Source organism: Rhinolophus ferrumequinum, chromosome 13, assembly GCF_004115265.2.
Source record: "Rhinolophus ferrumequinum isolate MPI-CBG mRhiFer1 chromosome 13, mRhiFer1_v1.p, whole genome shotgun sequence".
Lineage (NCBI taxonomy): Eukaryota > Metazoa > Chordata > Mammalia > Chiroptera > Rhinolophidae > Rhinolophus > Rhinolophus ferrumequinum.
Genome location: NC_046296.1, coordinates 29,814,454 through 29,833,059, shown reverse-complemented (window position 1 = coordinate 29,833,059; position 18,606 = coordinate 29,814,454). Strand labels below are relative to the sequence as shown.

At 40.3% G+C, this 18,606-nt stretch overlaps 1 long non-coding RNA gene across 1 annotated transcript in view; it reads left to right on the top strand.

Moving 5' to 3' along the window:
- The window catches only part of LOC117032718 (uncharacterized), a 339,217-nt gene that overhangs the window by 200,147 nt on the left and 120,464 nt on the right, over positions 1-18,606 (top strand). The window contains exon 3 of the long non-coding RNA XR_004424796.1: positions 2,090-2,202. This is a non-coding gene — a long non-coding RNA (uncharacterized LOC117032718). The remainder of the gene's footprint in view (positions 1-2,089; positions 2,203-18,606) is intronic.

The following is an 18,606-nucleotide window of genomic DNA, read 5'->3' as shown; positions in this document are numbered from 1 at the left end:
AATTTATAAGGAATGTTAAGTAACAACTAACAATTTATGCTTTGTGAGTTTCAGCCAAACTGATTAAATAATTAAAACAGATTTCTAGGGATAGGGGAAGAGATTTTACCATAAAAGAGATAAACAGTTGGGAATTGTATGCATTCTTTTAGACATTTAAGATAATTAAATCCAAAACCTATGTTAAAATAACACTAAAGGTCTGGTTTAAATCAGTACTGGAGTCGCTAAGTTAAGAGTGGAACACCGTCTTCACTGCCTGCCCCATTGTTTTAAATAAGGCTTTTGGGGGGCTCTCAGAGCACTAGGTCAGTGTACAGAGCATGCTATTGGTGGGACAACATTGGTCTCAAGCACAGATAAACGTATGCAACGGAACTTCTTTCTTACCATGATGTTTTTAGGCTTTTACTAGACAACTAGATGTTTAGAATCTTCTTAGAGCTGTTGTACAAACCTAAAACTCTCTGAGGCATGGTTTTCAAATTTGTTATTTGTTAATAAAAATGGTAAAGGAATTTAGAATTCATAGCTGTTTTGATTTAATGTGCAGTTAAGTATAATGTGTATATTTATGGGCTTAAAAAAGAATTCATTTTTGCAACAAATTGTTGCATGGTTGTGTACAGTACGGTATGTTTTTGTGACACAAAGTTGACAAAGCATGGCAGCACTCTATTTTCTGATGAATAATAATTTTGTAGGCAGCAAAAAGAGATGGGTAGTCCCCTTCGTAGAAATGAACATGGGTTATAATAGAATGTATTCCTTTTAAGGATGATTTTTAAAATCATTTGCAACGAATGCCTCAAAAGGTATCCATCATCATCCTTTACGTTGTATCTGCAGTCCACCAACCCGGTGGAGAAAGACTGACTAACCACTGTGTCAAGGCCTCCTACCTTAACAGTGTGAACGCTGGATGGTTGTATCTACGGGATGGAGTGGAAATGTGCAAGTTATTTGAAAATATATTTTCTGAGTGTGCATGGTTAGTGAATGATATCTGGTTGAATTTTCACTGAACTGGCCAGCTGTTTGGAGTTAGATAGATGCAAATTAAATGTTCTACTACCCAATAGGTTTGGAATTCATTTTCTTCCAAATTGAACACATCATACTTTCCTCAAAATGTGCTTTTCCTTATATGATGAACAATTATCCCGTTTGCCTGGGTCTGAGGTTTCCCAGGATGCAGACTTTTTAGTGCACAAACTGGTGAAGTCCCAGGTAAACCCAGTTGAGTTGGTCATCCTACCTTTAACTTCTCCTCTTATCTTCTCTATCTTGATTAATCGTACTTTCACCTATTCGGTCATTCTGGACTTTTCCATTTATTTTTCCACATCGAATTTTCACTGAGTTCCATCAAGTATTTTGTTCTTCTTCCCTCTTCTGCAGACTCTATTATTGCCTTGGCTCTAGCATCCCAGTCTGCTTTGCCTGAACTATAGAAGCCCTACCTATTCACTAAACTGAGTGCCCCACCTCTAGATTTTCTCTCATCTCAATCTCCCTACAACTCAGCTTTCAGGAATATTTTTAAATGCTTGCTCACTTTGTTCAGCCTTCAGTGTTAAACATATTACGTAAAACCCCAATTTATATACAAGTTTGTGGGGGGCGGGAGATAAGGCTCTCCATCAGCCGGTTTCTGCCAAAATCTCTGTGCTCACCTGCATCCATACTCCTTCAACTCTGCTCTTTAGCCACTTGGATCCCCTTCGAGTTTCATGGCGGCAGGATACTAATTGACACTTGTACACCTTTGGCTATAATATTTCCTAATTTTTGGAATGCCCTTTCCAGCCCCTTTTAATCTGGAAGGCAACTAATTATTTTCAAGACCTATTGTAAGCATCACATTCCTTTATTATATCCTTCACATTCCTTTATTATATCCTTTATTATATCCTTCCTGCCCCCAAATGACATTGACCACTGCTACTTTTGTGCTAGAGTGTGCCTTGTATATTCATCATGTGCCTAAAGACACATGCTATAGTTGCTTATTTACTTGTTAGTCTTCTGTCCTAGATTTCGTACCCTGTTAGTGAATGGGAACTGATTTATTAATATTTATTTCCAGATTTTGTTATCAGGTCTGACACAAAACAGACACTGAAATGTTGGTGGAGTGAATGAAGAATCTCTCCTCCTGCATCATGAGAACTATCCTGAGACAGCAGAGCAACGAGTGTGGTGAGTCTCCAAACACTTACTTGGATTACGTTCTTCCTCGTATCCACCTGGTTGAAACTTGAAGTCATTATTTACTTGTTTATCATTCATCATTGTTTCATCTATATGCTTGTAGAGTAACTTCCAAAAGCAAATTCTTTTGTCTATATATTAGAGAGGTGCCACTTATATCATTTCTTTCTTATTCTATGTTAGTTTTGATTCAAATCGAGCAAACGCTGTTGATGCCTAGCCAACGTTCACCTCTCTGCCTTAACCCATGACGTTATGCTTCCAAACAGAACCCTGTTTATTTCAGGGTCACCTCTCCTCTGCAGGATCATGTACTTCTGAAATGGTGCTTCTCTTCCCAAGGGGATGGCTCCTGATTTGTCTACGGCAATCAATAGTGGCCCATTCCCTAAAGCTATGTAAAACATGGCGTAAGGTTCGGGCTTGTAACACAATTCTGGCCAATGAGCTGTAAGGCAAATGTGTTGGGGATCTTTTGGAAAAGTTCCTTCTCACAAGGAAGGTACTGAGCAAGAATAGTCTCATTATCAAGATGTCATTGTCTTTATGTGACATCTAAAACTACTGTGGCCATGTTGTGACATTGAGGGAAGCCAGGCTTTCGATGAAGCCGACACCGAGAGAAGCATATCAGAAAAATAGAAGGAACCTAATTCTTGATGTCATTATGGAGTCTCTGATCCTGCCCCAGCGAGAGCTCTCAACCTCCTTCTTCTAGATTTCTAATTATGTTACATGTGACTGAAAGTCTCATAACTGTCATAGACAAGTACAGTATTGTAATCTGAGAGGGATAGGGCCTTTTGTTTAATGCATGCCGTATGGTACCTGAAAGGTTAAGGATAAAAATGCTTAAGCACACGTGGAATAAAGGCAGAAGCTGAAATGACCACCTGAGAAGATTCAAACTCTACCATTTGTTTAATACCTCTGTTAATGAATCAATCAGTCAATGAAGATTCTATTTGAGGAATTATACTAAGTTCTATAAGGAACACAAACTTCAAGCAGTCACAACCTTTATGTGAGCTAATGGTCTCATTAGCGAGCTGGGACAGAATCCTAAATTACTATACAATCAAAAAGAAAGTAACGGGGTATGATAATAATGATAACTATCTCACATTAATTGAACAATTACTGTGTACCAGGCACTGTTCTAAGTCTTTTTCTAAGGACTTTTATTTGCATCAGCTGTATTTTTTCTCTTAAATATTTTCCTCACAGACCACTTCATAGCCTAAAAATGCTTCGATGCATGTATATAAGTCTGTCTTGTCCTAAAAGCGAGAGAGAGAGAAAGGAAAACACTATCTTTCCTGACTTTACTTTCTTCTCAAGATACCATCTTGTTTCCCTTTACAAACTTACAAGACTTCACCAAGTTTTGTGTTTTTTTTAAATAATAACTTTATTCCTTAGAACATTTTTAAGTTGACAACAAAATTGAGCAGGAAGTATAGGGAGTTCCCATAAGCACCCTGTCACCCACACACATACAACCTCCCCCACAACCAACATCCCCACCATGTGGTACATTTGTTACAATCAACAAACCTGCATGGACACATCATTATCACCTCAAGTCTATCATTTACATCAGGTCTCACTTTCGCTGGTGTGCATTCTATGGGTTTTGACAAATGTAGAATGACATGTATCCACCATTGTAGTGTCATTCAGAATAGTGTCACTGCTCTAAAAATCTCCTGTGCTCTGCCTATCCATCCCTCCCTCTCCCTTCACTGAGTTTTTTGAATAAATAAATAAATGACACCTTATTCTATGAGCCTCTGGTTTTCACATCATATTCATTCTTTGATCCATCTACTCACTTTCATTCCCCCTCCTTTTTTTGGAAAGTGTCCTGAAAAAGGTCACCATTGACCATGATATTGAAAATTCAGTGACCGTACCCCTGCTAGTTATTTCTTTCTTCGTTCCCTCAGTAGCAGCCTCATCTATCCAGCTTACCTAAGGCAGAAACTTCAGCTCCACCCTTGACTCTCACCTCTTATTCTCTCCCTTGTTAGTTATATTTCCAAATTTTTTATTGCGTAAATTTCTCCTGGAAGAAATGCAACTTTTCTTGCCTTCCATTAGGGTTTCCATCATCTCTTCTCTGGACTACTGTAAAAATCTCCCAAGTTATTCTCATGCCAACCGGTAGTGATATCAAAGTTACTTTCTAAAACACTGTTTTCTTCCTCGCATTCTCTGTTTAAAATACTTTAATAGTATTAGATAGTATTTCCTGAAGAATTGCATCTAAATTCCTCAACTTGGTCTTAAAGATCTTCCCAGTCCTGCAGAAATGCTACCTTCCCAGTGTCACCTCTAGCCACTCCTCCGTGATTTCTCTTCCACCTACATGTAAGTGATCTGTGCCCTAAGCATATGCGTTTTCACTACTCTGACTTTGTCTAGTCTTCTCTCTGTGTGGAATGCCCTCTCTCCCTTGTCCACGTAAGGAGCTTCTATCGCTGAGGCATATTGCAAATGTTCCCTGCTTTTCTGTCAATTGTTTCATAGCACTTTTAACATATCTTCCCCATCGAAACAGTTGTGTGACGCTGTCATAGTTGTTTGTCTGTATGACTGATCCCTTCTATTAAATGAGAGCTTTTGAGACAAGGAACGTTGCTTCATTCTGTCACATTCATCTCTAATACCTGGTATAGTGTCTAGTGCTTAATAAATGTGTGTTGCATTAAGGCTATTGTGATGGTGTGAACAGAACGTGATGGTTGGTGATGGGAGCTCTGGGTGGGAGCAATTGTTAGGATAGTTTCATTCATTCATTCAACAAATATTTACAGAATATCTACTATGAGCCTGGCACTCTTCTAGGTACTAGACATAACAATGATCAAACAGAGGACTAAAATACATTCATGGGACATGACATACTGTGCTAGGGGAAGAAGACAGATACAGTGAATTTGGCAAAGGGCCAGTACTATAAATGAATGAAAAGATTAAGACATAAAATATAAGATATGGGGAATGGTAAGGGTCATTGATAGCCCGGGCAGTCCATTACCCACCCAAACACATTTATTTAAACTCACATTCAAACATCAGTCACAGCAGCTACACATGACCTGACCCACTGAACCTATTTTGGGGCCAGATTTGGCCAGTTGAGGACCTCTTTAAGGCCCTTGTTGTAGAGACATCTTTGTGCCGGGTTCTGTTCCTTGAAAAAATCAGGGAGAGGCAATAGATCCTTGAACCCCGATAGAATTTCCTTAGTCTTACTCCAGTCTACCTTGATAACAGCACCTGACTTTGTCTTATGTTCTTTATCCTGTGCTTGTAGTTTTATGATATTTTCTCAGCAGCTACAAAGTTGTCCAGAGAAAATGGTCCGTTTATATCCCTTGGAAAAAATACCCTTTTGCTTGGGACTCAAAGGCCCAGAAACGAGGGTGCAAAGGGGGCAGAAAGAGCATGGATGCTCTCATACCAGATTCAGAAGTTTTAGTGTATTAAAAATAGCTTCTATAATTATCCTTTCTAGGGAATAGGAGAATGGAGAATTATGCCATTAATGTGTGTAGGTATGACTAGATGGCAGAAAAATACAATCATGCTACTTTATAGTTGAAGAGACACTTAAAGATAATTCTAGATTAACTCTCTCATTTTACACACAAGCAAACTCAAACTCAGGAATTAGTAACTTACCCAATGTCGTGCATCCTGAATGTATTAAAATAGTGTTAATGGATGACCATTTGCTTCTCCCCCATGTTAGTAGCCAAGAGTTTCAAACACTAGAAACTTGAAGGCTCTACTAGCAGATTGTAGTGTGTTGTTTTTTTGTTTCTTTGTTTTTTTTTTTTTTTTTTCAAATTTCTGCGACCTAAATACCCAGCTCTTAATAGGGAATAAATCTACAACAGAGGTAGCTGGCGATAGATTGTAGTTGGTAGGAATATAGAAGGAAGGTGCATGAAATGCTTTAACTCCAACCTAAAAATTAAAGCAAGAGGCTTGCAGAATTGTAAGTTTTGAGAATGTGTGGGAGAATAGTACTGCTTATCTATTAAATTATTTACTATGAAATCATTCATTCGCATATGCTGAGCACTTGCTATTACTTACTTCTGAGTTAAGTGATATGGAGGACAACATGTAGCAGAATGCTCCTCCCCGCCCCCACCCCGTGCTCAAAGAGCTCACAGTCCCACAGAGGAGCCAGATGTGCACATATGCAATTCTTGCATGAAGGGGAAGCCCACCTGGACTCTGACGGCAGTTTGCTCCACGTCACATGCTGTATTAAAAATACTACTGCGCTCTTACTAGTCATCCTAACAGTGCTGCCTGTGCACTAATAATGCTCTGAAGATCTTTTCTCCCTCAAGCAAAAATAACCTGTTTAGAAGATATGATGAAGAGGTTTTCTGCTTCTTCTGAAGTTGTAATATCCGCCAAATGACGTACCCCGTGTTTCTGCAACACTGTTCCCGGAAGGACCAAGGCTCCCAAGTCATCAGGTGGCAGTCATTCTCAGCAGTCATTGGCTCCTGGGGAGCAGGCATTTCCATCCATCTGCAAAACGAAGAAGAATTCACCACCTGCTTGAATCTACCGTATGTGTGTTGGTTGGGAGTTGTTACGAGACATACCCCTGACAAGAGCAGAGTTGCCCAGACAGCTTTCCGTTATCAGATGGGCCAGTGCCAATCATCATTGTTCTCACAAGGTGATAGCAGGAGTTGTTCCCTGTTACAAGATGGTGGCATTCTGGCAGGGTCACTATGGTGTGAAGATGCCTAGCATTTGTCAGGTTTGCCTAGGACTTCTGGAGGTTTCGTTATGAAACTTGTTAATTGAGCTATAAATATAGCTGCAGCCTTTGCCTTCCAGTCAGGCAGTGTGTTAATTTGGGTTTGGCAGGGGGATGGTGCAAGCTGCCAATGTTATGTTAGGATTAGTAACGCGCAGTACATTTTAACTCCACTTCCCCATGCGCCACGCTTTCCTCCTCTGTTTGTTATCTTTGTGAGGGAGAAAGAAGAAGAGAAAGCAAGTTCAGTGTCCCGGGCGTCTTACGTTAGGGATGTTTAGCTGCGGGCCTGCTTTGCACCCTACAAGTTTCCAAGTAAAGAGAGTTAGGAAGATAAATGAAGGAAACTATAGGCAGCACCCAGAGAAGTCAGCCACAGCCTTCTGCCCGAGACTGGCATAACCGCAGTTGGCAACAAGGGGGTATCTGCTCTTGCTTCCTCCAAGACACTCATCCCTGTACTGAGGACATCTCTCTGTACACTAAGTTGGAAATGACAATAATAAATATAATGCCATCCGTAATAAAAGCATGGTTTCCCATTTTTTCACACGCATGGATTTAATGATGTGTGTGTACTGTGTGTACTGCAGTAGGTTTGTTTGCTTGTTTCCTCCTCAAATACTTATTATTATTTTTTTATAATAAGTATTTTTTATAATAAGTATTATTATTTTATATAATAAGTATTATTACTTTTTATAATAAGCATTATAGGGTGAATGTGGCACTTCCTCACCTCATTGAAAAAAAAAAGTGAATATTTTAAACGGTACATAAAAACAACTGTGGTTGTGTACTTTGTGCTCACAGAGGAAAAGAATTGCAGACACAGTTATCACCCTGCCAGTTTAGATAAGTATTAGTTGAATAAGTATTAGTTGAATAAGCAAATGGGTGAATGAATGGGTGGGTCTCAATGAAGCAAGAGGTTTTTTTTTTTTTTTTTTTAAAGATTTTTATTGGGGCGGGGGAACAGGACTTTATTGGGGAACAGTGTGTACTTCCAGGACTATTTTCCAGTCAAGTTGTTGTCCTTTCAATCTTAGTCATGGAGGGCGCAGCTCAACTCCAGCTCCAGTTGTCATTGCTAGTCGCAGGGGGCGCAGCCCACCATCCCTTGTGGGGGTCAAACCGGCAACCTCGTGGTTGAGACGCGCTCCAACCAACTGAGACATCCGGGAGCTCAGCAGCAGCTTAGCTCAAGGTGCTGTGTTCAATCTTAGTTGCAGGGAGTGGAGCCCACCATCCCTTGCGGGACTCGAGGAGTTGAACCCGCAACCTTGTGGTTGAGAGCCCACTGGCCCATGTGGCAATCGAACCGGCAGCCTTCGGAGCTAGGAGCATGGATCTCCAACCGCCTGAGCCACCAGGCCGGCCCCTGAAGCAAGAGTTTTGAAAGAGTGGCCTTTGCAGATTATCCAGTCAGCCATGTCTGCTTTCTTTCCTTAAAACACATATGTGACCTGGAAATAGGTTGGCAAAAACGTGCAGTTCTGTTTGTTGGCAAAGTGGCAGTGGAAAGAACTCACTTCCAGCTAAATAGTATCAAACATGTATTTATTTTTTCCTAAAGCACCTGGCTAGAGTAGAAATATGAAAGATTGTATAAATCTTACATCCTGTGTGGGTCTCTCTGGAGACCGTGCTGATGGTGTGTTTCCCTGGTTATGAAACATTAGAGAGAAATCAGCTTGAATTAAATATTCTTTGTTTTTCATTCTGTTTTCCCTTCATGGGCATGTCTCTCACCTCTGATAAGTAGAAATTTCCCCTCCTTTTTGTTTTTTGTTTAATTAGGGCCCCATGTCTTTCTTCCTTCTTGGGTTGAGCTCTGGAAATGAAGATGTTATACCATGGGTATAGAAATGTATGCGATTCTGATGAAAATTGTGTTAATTTTTATGTTTTATAATGAAACTATAGCCTGCCTCAACTTCACCAGCTGTTAATTGTATTTTCCTTAAGTCCTTTTAATATTCTTTTGAAATGCATTTTATAACCCATCTGGTAACCTTGCTGCTAACCAACAATTATAGTCTGACATCTGAATACAAAGAATTTGGGACAAGCCACACTTGTACATTTGTACATGGAAACTTTTAAAACAATGTTTCCCTTAATATATTCTTTACTAAAAAACATTGTGAAGAAATGATTATAGCCTCACTAAATTCTGACATGCTGGAAAAAAAAAATGGTTGTTCATTCTTAGAAGATTTGTACCAATTTAGGGATTGGGAAATTGAAAGCATAAAAATAATAATAATAATAATAATAATAATAATAATAATAATAATGATGCAGCAGCAGCACAGGCTATGCCAGGCAGTTAACTTTTCTTCCACTCCACCCCATTCACAAACTTTACACAGCTTGGACCAATATTAATTCCAACAGTTGGAGGTGGACACAGAGTGGGTGCTATTCACAATGTGGTTACTTTGGAGACGGAACAGTCTGGAACTACACTGATAGGATTATTAGAGTCTGAAACAGGGCTGCTATGGGCAGTTGTGGGTTTTTGTACTTAGGCACCAGGCCGAGTAGGCAAGTGTGGGTTGGAATCTAGCCCTGGTCTGCTTGCCAGGCTGTGTGCCCCAGCCTAGGGCTGCATCAGCTGGGAGGAAAGGGCCTTTCTGCAATTCATCTGTTAGGGTGGAGTGCCTTTTTGTAACTTGCACAAAGATGCACTGTGTGCTGGAAGTGGCCTTGGCTTGAAATAACTGTTGATGAGGATCCCATCTCTTCCAACGCTATTGTATATCTGAAACTCTCCTGGATTCTTTCAGTCCCTTCATTCACCTGCCCACCCCCAATCTCCATTGATGGGAGGAGAAATGAGTTATCTGATGGGGGAACTGGAAGGAGAAACCAAACCTTGAATAGCTCTGCCCCTTCTGCAGTCTTTCTTTAGGAAACCAGCTGCTGGCAGGGAGCATGGACCCTGCAGGTAGGTGCAGGAGATGGGGAGGAGAGGGGCGAGGCCTGACCCCAGCCAGCGCCTGTAATTCTGCGTATCTGCCCATCTTTCCCAACCTTGCTTTATGCAGTGAGAAAGATTATAATTTGCCGTCCGTCAGTTCACTCTTCAGTCTTATTTTTCAGTTGTTTCAGAATTCAGGAAGAGGGATTTCCTGGGTTACCACCAGGATCTTAGAGACCGTACAATTCCCTCTTTTCCCCAACACCCACACGTGTAACCTAATTGTTCTTTCCAGCAGAAGCCATGAACTGGTGGCCCATTGGCCACATCCAGACTACATCAGGTTTTATTTGGCACACAGAGAATCTTTTGAAAATAATTGTATCAACATTTAAAGATGGGGGATGGCATGTACACACCAAGATTCCTGGCCCTTGTTAAGTAATACAATTGGCAAATCTGGTCACACTGGGCCTGCCTCCCCACACGGCAACCATCAGCTTGAGTCGTGCTCCCTTCCTCACAGGGCATATTCTCTCCAGTTCTCCTCTGTCCCCTCCACTTGCTATTGGCTCTTGGGCTGAGCCTCGGTGTCAGCCACCATCTATCATTCCTCTCACACAGTTTTTGTTTTGAAGTCAATGAATGTCTCTTTATTCTTACGTCCCTTTGAAAAAGTCGATTGGGAAGACTCCATTTATGTAGACACATGGGAGAGAGCAAATGTCTTTATGCAATCATAGATTATTTCCATATGTTTAACGTGTATTTCTTTCCTGATGATTCACACATTATGCTACCTGTCTGGCTCCTATAGGCAGTTGGGATTTCTTTAGCATTTTTTTTTTTTTGAGAAAGCTTTTGTTTCTTTCAAAACATAATAGATGACAAGGAATTTGCTGCTTCCCGAGCCAGACTATTCTACCACATGGCAGCTTTTCCTTGTCTTTACCTGGTACCTGCCCCCTGCACTTTGCACACAATGATATTGGCTGAGCCATTTGGTGTCAAATGAGCAAATATCCTGCTGGTATTTCTTAGTCGTGTGCACTAATATTCCTTGGCCTCCTGCTGCTGGATGTGGTAGAATTTCCCTTCCTCCCAACCCTTAAAGTTAGTCATGGCCTAGTTCTAGTCTGTGATAGGCTCCTGCCTCCACCTGACGTCTCTGGCAGACCGTAGAGATTATTATTTTCTCTTTACTTCTTTTTTCTGGGATAAAATTTCATTTAAAATATGCTTATGTGTTTTCGAAATATGCAACACGTTCCCATCCCACTCAACTGTAAGAAAATCTCTATTAAGCTAATTATCCCTATGGCCAGCTCTGCCATCAACTGCAGCACACTCCAGAATCGTGTGAAGCCTGCCTTCAGGCCAGAAAAAGGACAATGTGACCCATTTCCTTATTTAAGAAGATGTCACATTGCGCCTGTTTGCCACTTCGTTTAGCCCTGTGTTGTTGCTGATAGGGGCACCAAGAAACATGTCATGGAGAGCACAGTGGCCATTCATGGCTGGGGAAAGAATGGTTATTCTTCAAACCTCCCACTGAGTTTCTCCCATGTTTGAATGTATCCAAACTCTCCTAGAGCTTGCTGGAGTATTTAGCTTTTATCTGTAAGCCTAGACTTACTAGGGGGAGTGAGCTCCAAGGTTTACTGACGAGTGTGCAAAGGAGTACTCCCTTTGTTGGAAACATCCTCTGCTTTTCGCACTCTGATAATTTTTTTAGGCGTAAGCTGTATAACCTTTGATTTCATGAACTTTTCCTGTCTTACAATAAATGGCTGTCTCTTTCATTTGGGGAATATTTATAAGGATTTTAAAATATTCTCAATAATTCATCGGAACTAAAATAGTATAGATTATATTTTAAAAATAAATCTGCATCCATCTATTCATCTATTTATCTATGGTGGTGTCTCCTTTCCTGTTTCTTCCTAAATGCATGATTGGATGGTGTGAAGAGTGGCAAGGAGGGGAACTAAATGGAAACTACAGAGAGGAAACAAAATTCTTATTGCTTCTTCCTACAAACTCTCCCCTTTTCCCTTCCCATATTCAGGCTAATGGAGAAATAAAGGCTGAAGAATCTAAAGATCAAACTGAAAACTGGGCTCATCACAGGTATTTCAGTGGGAAACCTTTTTGTTCTCCTACATACTGATTATAACTGTGGACAAGATACAATGGAAAGAACTTGAAATTCTGTAATAAGAACGTTCTGGTTCCAGCTCTCGTGGTGATTAGGCCAATTTGACTTGTCTAGGCCTCACGTTTTTGGTTTGTATGGTTTGTAAGATTTTTATTCTACCTTATTAAGGTGATCTGAGAGTGAAATTCAACATACCGTAGGAGCATTCCTTTTCAAGTGGACTGTTCTGAACGTGCTAAATTCAGGTAGAGGCATATTTTTAGGAAGGGACAATTTTCCCCAAAATTTTTTGAGTGGCTCCAGGTTGGCTTCTGACCCTGTCATCTCTCCCTCCATAGCTCTTTACAGGACACAACCTTAAAGAATAATCATTTGTGTCCTGCACCAGGTGGTCTTCACCTCTCTCCCTGCTTCAAATTGAAGTGCCTGAGGAATTCAGTCTCCGTATGTCCCTCCCTGGGATTTTTGCTGAGTTTATGTGGGAAGTCTCTGAGGTCACAGGAAAGACCTAGAAAAGCTAATGTCGAGATGGCAGGGACTAGAGATTCTGACTGGACTTTTCTGGTCTGGGTGCCTCAGTAGCAGGACAGGACATCCTGGGAACACCAAGGCCCTGGAGTGGTTACTGAAAGGGTCCAAGGATGCTGTGGAAAAGGTTTCCAAGAGCTGTTGGCAGGCCACTTCTACACCAGAATCTCTTTTCTCTTTTCTTTCTTCATAGTAAGATGTGTCACTTCACTCCATCTCCCACTTCTGTTCCCAGGAGTGTTTTTACCTTGGGCATGATTTAAGGATCCCAAGTACAACCCTGATAACAGGGCATTTGGTTAGTAATATTTTCTTTGGGCAAGGACTAGCCATTTTCTGGTTTATTTTCTGAATAGTTAGAAGTTTCCAATGCTGTGCTTTTAGTGGCTCTGGGAACCTACTCTTAGGGCCATGTAGAAATACACTTTTCTGTCAAGCTTTGATTTCTGAGGTGGCGATGCCTGTAAATCATTGCTGCCAACTTATTTCTCATTTTTTAAAATGAGAATTATTTTGAAGTCAGATTAGCTACGTTGGGGACTGAATTGGTAAAGGAAAAAGAGAGAGGATTCTAGGTGATCCAGTCAGCCCTTAACGGGAAAGCAGATTGTAGGTGAAAACAGGGGTGTAAATGAATCAACAGATATTACCTTTTTATGTGTCCTCCCATCTTAAGTTTATTCGGTGTAATAAGAATATATAAGCTGGAGGGGAAGACTTTGTGATCTATTCTTCAGATTTATTTCTACTCCCTGGAGTCACTGCTTCACTAACCTTGCTCTGCTCCACGTCATCCTTCATCCTTCCAAAGTAAATAAATGGCGTTCTCTTCAGCTTTTTTTCTTAATTAGCTATCAAAATTTGAGGTGTCACCCAGACTTTGAAGGCCCCTCTGACACTGTTTTAAGAATGGGGGGTTGCTCTGCTGTCCTTGACCACCTTGCCCCTCTTCCATCAGTGGTCTCCACGACGCGTGCAGCCACACACGCGTTTTCTGCCTGGCTCCCACTGCCAGTTCCAGAGATGGCAGAGCTCCTGGCCTCTGTTTGTATATAGAGCTGTCTGAAATGCATTCAGGATCTCTTGAGGTGAAAAGAGTTATATAAACAGAGAATGTTATTATGGATTCTTACTACAGATGGAAATGACTGGGTATTCTCAAAATAAATAACATTTCACATTTTTTATAGCTATGTAACATAATACGCGTGTATGTGTGCTGGTGTGTGTATGTGTGTATTTATATTCTTTCCATCTTGAATACAGAGCCTCTCCTTCCTCAGCACTTGGATAAGCCATTCATTTTGCCTCCTGCTTTTTTGATTCTCTTCTTAAGAATTCATTTAATTGTTGCCAGCATTTGGAGAGTTAGGATGAAGCGGTTATACGCTTCCTGCTAGCTCCCGCCAGATAAGCCAGCCGTGGCTATAGCAGTTAGGAGAGCTGAATGTTGAAAACACTTAAGTTCTGTTTTTCCACTTCCCCTCTAAACAGAGATCAATCAGTTTGTGGCTCAGCATAATTGCAAATGGAAACTTCCTAGAAGAGGTGCCCAGAATGAGAGAATTCAGGATAGCGCACATAGATCAGAATTTGCTTGTTTAGATAGTTTGGGTGTCCCCGTCTTCTTTTTATTGAATCTGTGTATTAATTGTCCTTGACTTCTGGAGGGCAAAGCACGCCACATTTCATTTATACATTGATGTACGTTCACTCAAGCCAACTAGTGAATGTAGATAAATGAATAAATGAATGACAGTATTATCACTTTCGTAGCGGTGCCATTCCCCCAAGGAAAATCCTGAGTTATTGGGACCCTATCCCTGGGATTTGCAGAAAAGAGTAAAGATGCCAAAGATTTATCCTGAGCCAGGGAGGAGGAAGATTGGCATCCACAAGTCCAGGCAACACAAGGCAGACAACATCTGGCTTTGCCAACTCCACCTGGCTCCAATAAAGGACTGGCTAGCATCCTTGGCAGTGGCTGGTGAGAGAGGCAAACAGAAGCCAACTGCCCTGAGGCTGGCCAGTTCTGGTGGGAAGGAGGTGAAGGAAGGAAAGGTAGCTGGGTGAGAGGGCCTCGGGCCCTCAGTATGGTGCAGGAAAAATGGCTGACTTGGGGGAATTCAGGCCAATTAGAGAGTGATCCTTTCACACGCAGCCATCTGGAGATGCCTGTAAGGGGACTGAGCCTATAATTGGGAAGCTATCCTAAATGACAACTTCCAAATTTTAAGAGGATTTGATAAAATTTTAAACTAAGATGTATTGGATGCCTACTACATAAACTGGCTCTTTGATAGACGCCGGGGTCAATAACAACAATAATTATAATAGTGATAATAACGAGATGGTGACGATCATTGCTAACCTTTAATGAACACTTATTAAGTGCCAGATTCTGTTCCATGCATCAGCCTATTTATGCCTCACAATGGTCTGATAGGTAAGCACTATTGTTGTTATCCTTCTCATTTTAGAATGAGGAAACCAAGACTCAGGGAGCTTAAGTAATACACCCCAGGTCACAGAATTAGATGACATAGTTGAGATTGGAACCCAAGCAGTTTAACTCTTAATCTGCAGTCCAGACTATGCCGGAAAATATATGGTCTATACTTAAGGAACTAATAGTCTAGTAAATAAGGTAGACATGAAAGAACATACATAGTAATGATAAAACCAATTCCACTATAATGCACTCTGTTACAAAGCAAATTCAGATAGAACATGATTGAATGTTGGACTTCATTTCTGGCTTCAAACTCATCTATACTAGAAAATTAACTGCATACTAACTCAACTTGTATTTTTACGAAATTATTTGGACTCCATTCATAGTAATGGGGGGGTGTCACTGTATAGTTAGAGTACTAGTAGCTGATTTGTATAGTGCTCTAATAGTAGCTCACTTTTCCTGACCATGTGCCATGAAGTCATTAATTCTAGTTCTTACAACCATCCAGAAAAGTAAATAATATTATCCTTGATGAAGGCCATGAAGCTTGAATGATCTTTTCAAAGTTTAGAGTTAGTAAAGTGGCAGAGTTGGAATCAGAAGAAAGACAGAAAGACTCGCAAACTATGCTTTCTTCACTCTGCCATCGTATTGCCTCTCTCCAGTAAAGTGGGATGGATGAAAAGAACGTATGTGGTATGGTCACACAGAGGAGGAAGCATATTTAATTTCATGAAAAGGGTTTGCAGAGGGAAGAAGGAGCTCATCTTTATCGAGTTCTTCCTGTGTGCCAGTCCACTGTAGTGCCTACTTAACATGCATTCTTTCCTCTATTCTTTGTGAAAACTGAGTCAAGATTTATGGACGAATAGGAGTTTTCCAAAGAGACTGTGGGGACATGTGACTGTTCCCAGGAAAGGGAATAGAACGGAAAAAGGTGTAAAGGCATGAAATGTTATGGTGTGTTTGAGGGAATTAAAATCATCTTGGTGTTATGGAAGCATAAAGGACAGTGCAGAAATAGAGGACGTGGTTATGGGGGATGGAAGATGGCAGTAATTAGTGATGAGGTCGTAAAGATCGGTGGGCAATGATATCCTGGAGGGCCTCAGACCGAGGAACATGGATCTTTTTCTAAAGACATCAGGTGGGTGGCAGTGAAGGGAGAAGCAAGTCCAGGTAGAAATTTAATTTCCCTAAAAAATATTGAAAAGTAGAGCTATTATTCCATTTTTTAAACCAATAAGGAAAGGAGTTCAGGTAGAAAGATGAATAAATTTAGCCCAAATCATGCAATTTGGAAGTGGCTGGATTGGACTTTGAACCCACTTCTTTGTGGCTCAAAACCTCACAGTTGTTTTACAATCCCAAGACCTTATTGCTTAAAGTAGCTTAGTTCCAGAGATTGGAAAGGAAATAGACAGAAACAGGTGGACAGAAAGGGCTCAGTAGCTCCAGACCTGCTCATCCAAGATTGTCCTGTTGCCAAAAATAAATTTTCTTCTTATGGATTTTTATTAAAATTTCTAATGTTACTGTTGCCACTATGAATTTTTTGAAGTGTCAGTCAAGAAACATAATGTTGTAAGATGGAGTCACACAGGAGTATGAAGAACATAACCACTTCAGATAAAGATGGAGCCTCTCTAACTTCTTTCACTAGCTAGGTTAGCACTGTTTTACATTTGGAAGGTAGGGCTGCCAAGCATTGCTGGTACAGGTCCTACCTGATCAATGACACAAGTGAGGACAAAAATCTTACCAGCAGTCCACTCGCCTAATCCCAGCACTGAGCCATCTCCATCTGGAGTAAAAGACCCATTTTCCTACCCATACAAAATGCCATATGGGTTAGCAGAAGCCACCCTGAAGAAAGAAGGAAGAAGCAATGATAAATTGGCAGTTCTCATCAAACGTTCGATCTGATCTCTACATTTTATATCAAGGAGCCCCACCTTAACCACTGTTTGCATAATTTGCATAAATGGTAACATTTAACTTCAAATATAACGGTACTTTCAACCACCGTGCCAAAATGTTGTTTATCCCTTCCGTGCATTGAATATTTTTGATTGACACTACAGATTGTGTTGCTTGGTTTTGTTTTCTCTTTTATTCTGTCCTAACAAATAAGAAAGAGCAGTGGTACAGGAGTCAGAGAATTTATTTTTCTACTTAGTAGTTGGCTGAATTTTGCCATGTTGGTTACTTTCTCAGAACTCCACTTTACTTAGCTTTGAATTGGGCATAGTAATACCTACAATACTTAAACCACAAGGGTGTTGAATGGGCAGTGCCTGGCTGGGAGTAAGTGCTAACAAGTAGTCAGAGTAGCATGTGTTTATGTCATGTGTTATCCAGTAGCAGAGTCAAGATAACACAAGTGCACCTTCACCCCACCCGGCTTAGAACTGCTATCCAGACCCTCCTGGTAACAGGTTTACTCCAAGGGCAAATAATGGATTGTGGATTCAAAATAGGGAAGTGGTGAGGGAGATACAAGGACCAGTCTTCCAGGTGACCACACTCAATGCTACCTCCAGCCTATATTTTTTACTAGCCTCTCTTTGAAACTTTCTTTGGTTGAAATCCAATTCAACAGGACACTTTTTTTATTATTATTAATATAACATGTGTTATGTATAAAGCTACACATTAATTTGCATACAATATATATTTAGATTATACATTAATGTAAGTGTCTAAATTGTCTCCTTCAAGTCTCTGCTCAAATAAACCTTCTCAATGTAGTCTACCATGACCAACCAAAATAAAATCCAGCCTTCCCCACAGCACTCCTTCTCCTCCTTTCCTGTTTTATTTATTTTTCCTCCGTAGCATTTTTTAACTTTCTAATATACTACTTAATTGTTATTTTGTTCATGTTTTCCTCCCTCGGTCCCCCCACCCCCCACACCAGAATATATGCCCATAAGAGCAAGCATTTTGATGTTTTATCTTAATAGCTTTTTTTCTAGTGCCTGGAATTTAGTAGGTCAATAGTGAAAAAGAAAGTTGTATTATTGTTGCTTTTCTCCCCTAATTTCCAGACCTGATAGCTTATTTTATATAAACTTGTCAATAAAGTGTTTTTGTGTGTGTGTGTGTGTGTGATAGTCAAGATGCAATTCCGGATATAGGAGCTCTAATTAGCATATTCAAAAATTTTCCTTGACCCATCATTTAAAAGAAAACAAAGTAATTTTTCAGTTGTCCAGAATGATTCATTTTCCCCTGGGATTAGAGGCCTGCCTTTGTCTATTTTATGAAGAAATAAAATTAAAAGTATCTTTCCCATCTATGATTTTCTTCTTACAGTATTATTAGAGACTTCTGAGATTGTAATGTCAATCTGAGATATTGCCTAATAGATTGCAATTAAAGACTTAAATCTTGACATAAACAATGCAGTGAAATTGCTCTGAAAAGGAAAAGAAAAAAATAAAGTCCATCTGCTCCAAATCTCTCAATGTGAAAATACTTTTTCTAAATTGTCAGCTTCATATACTTGTTTGTGTGTTTGT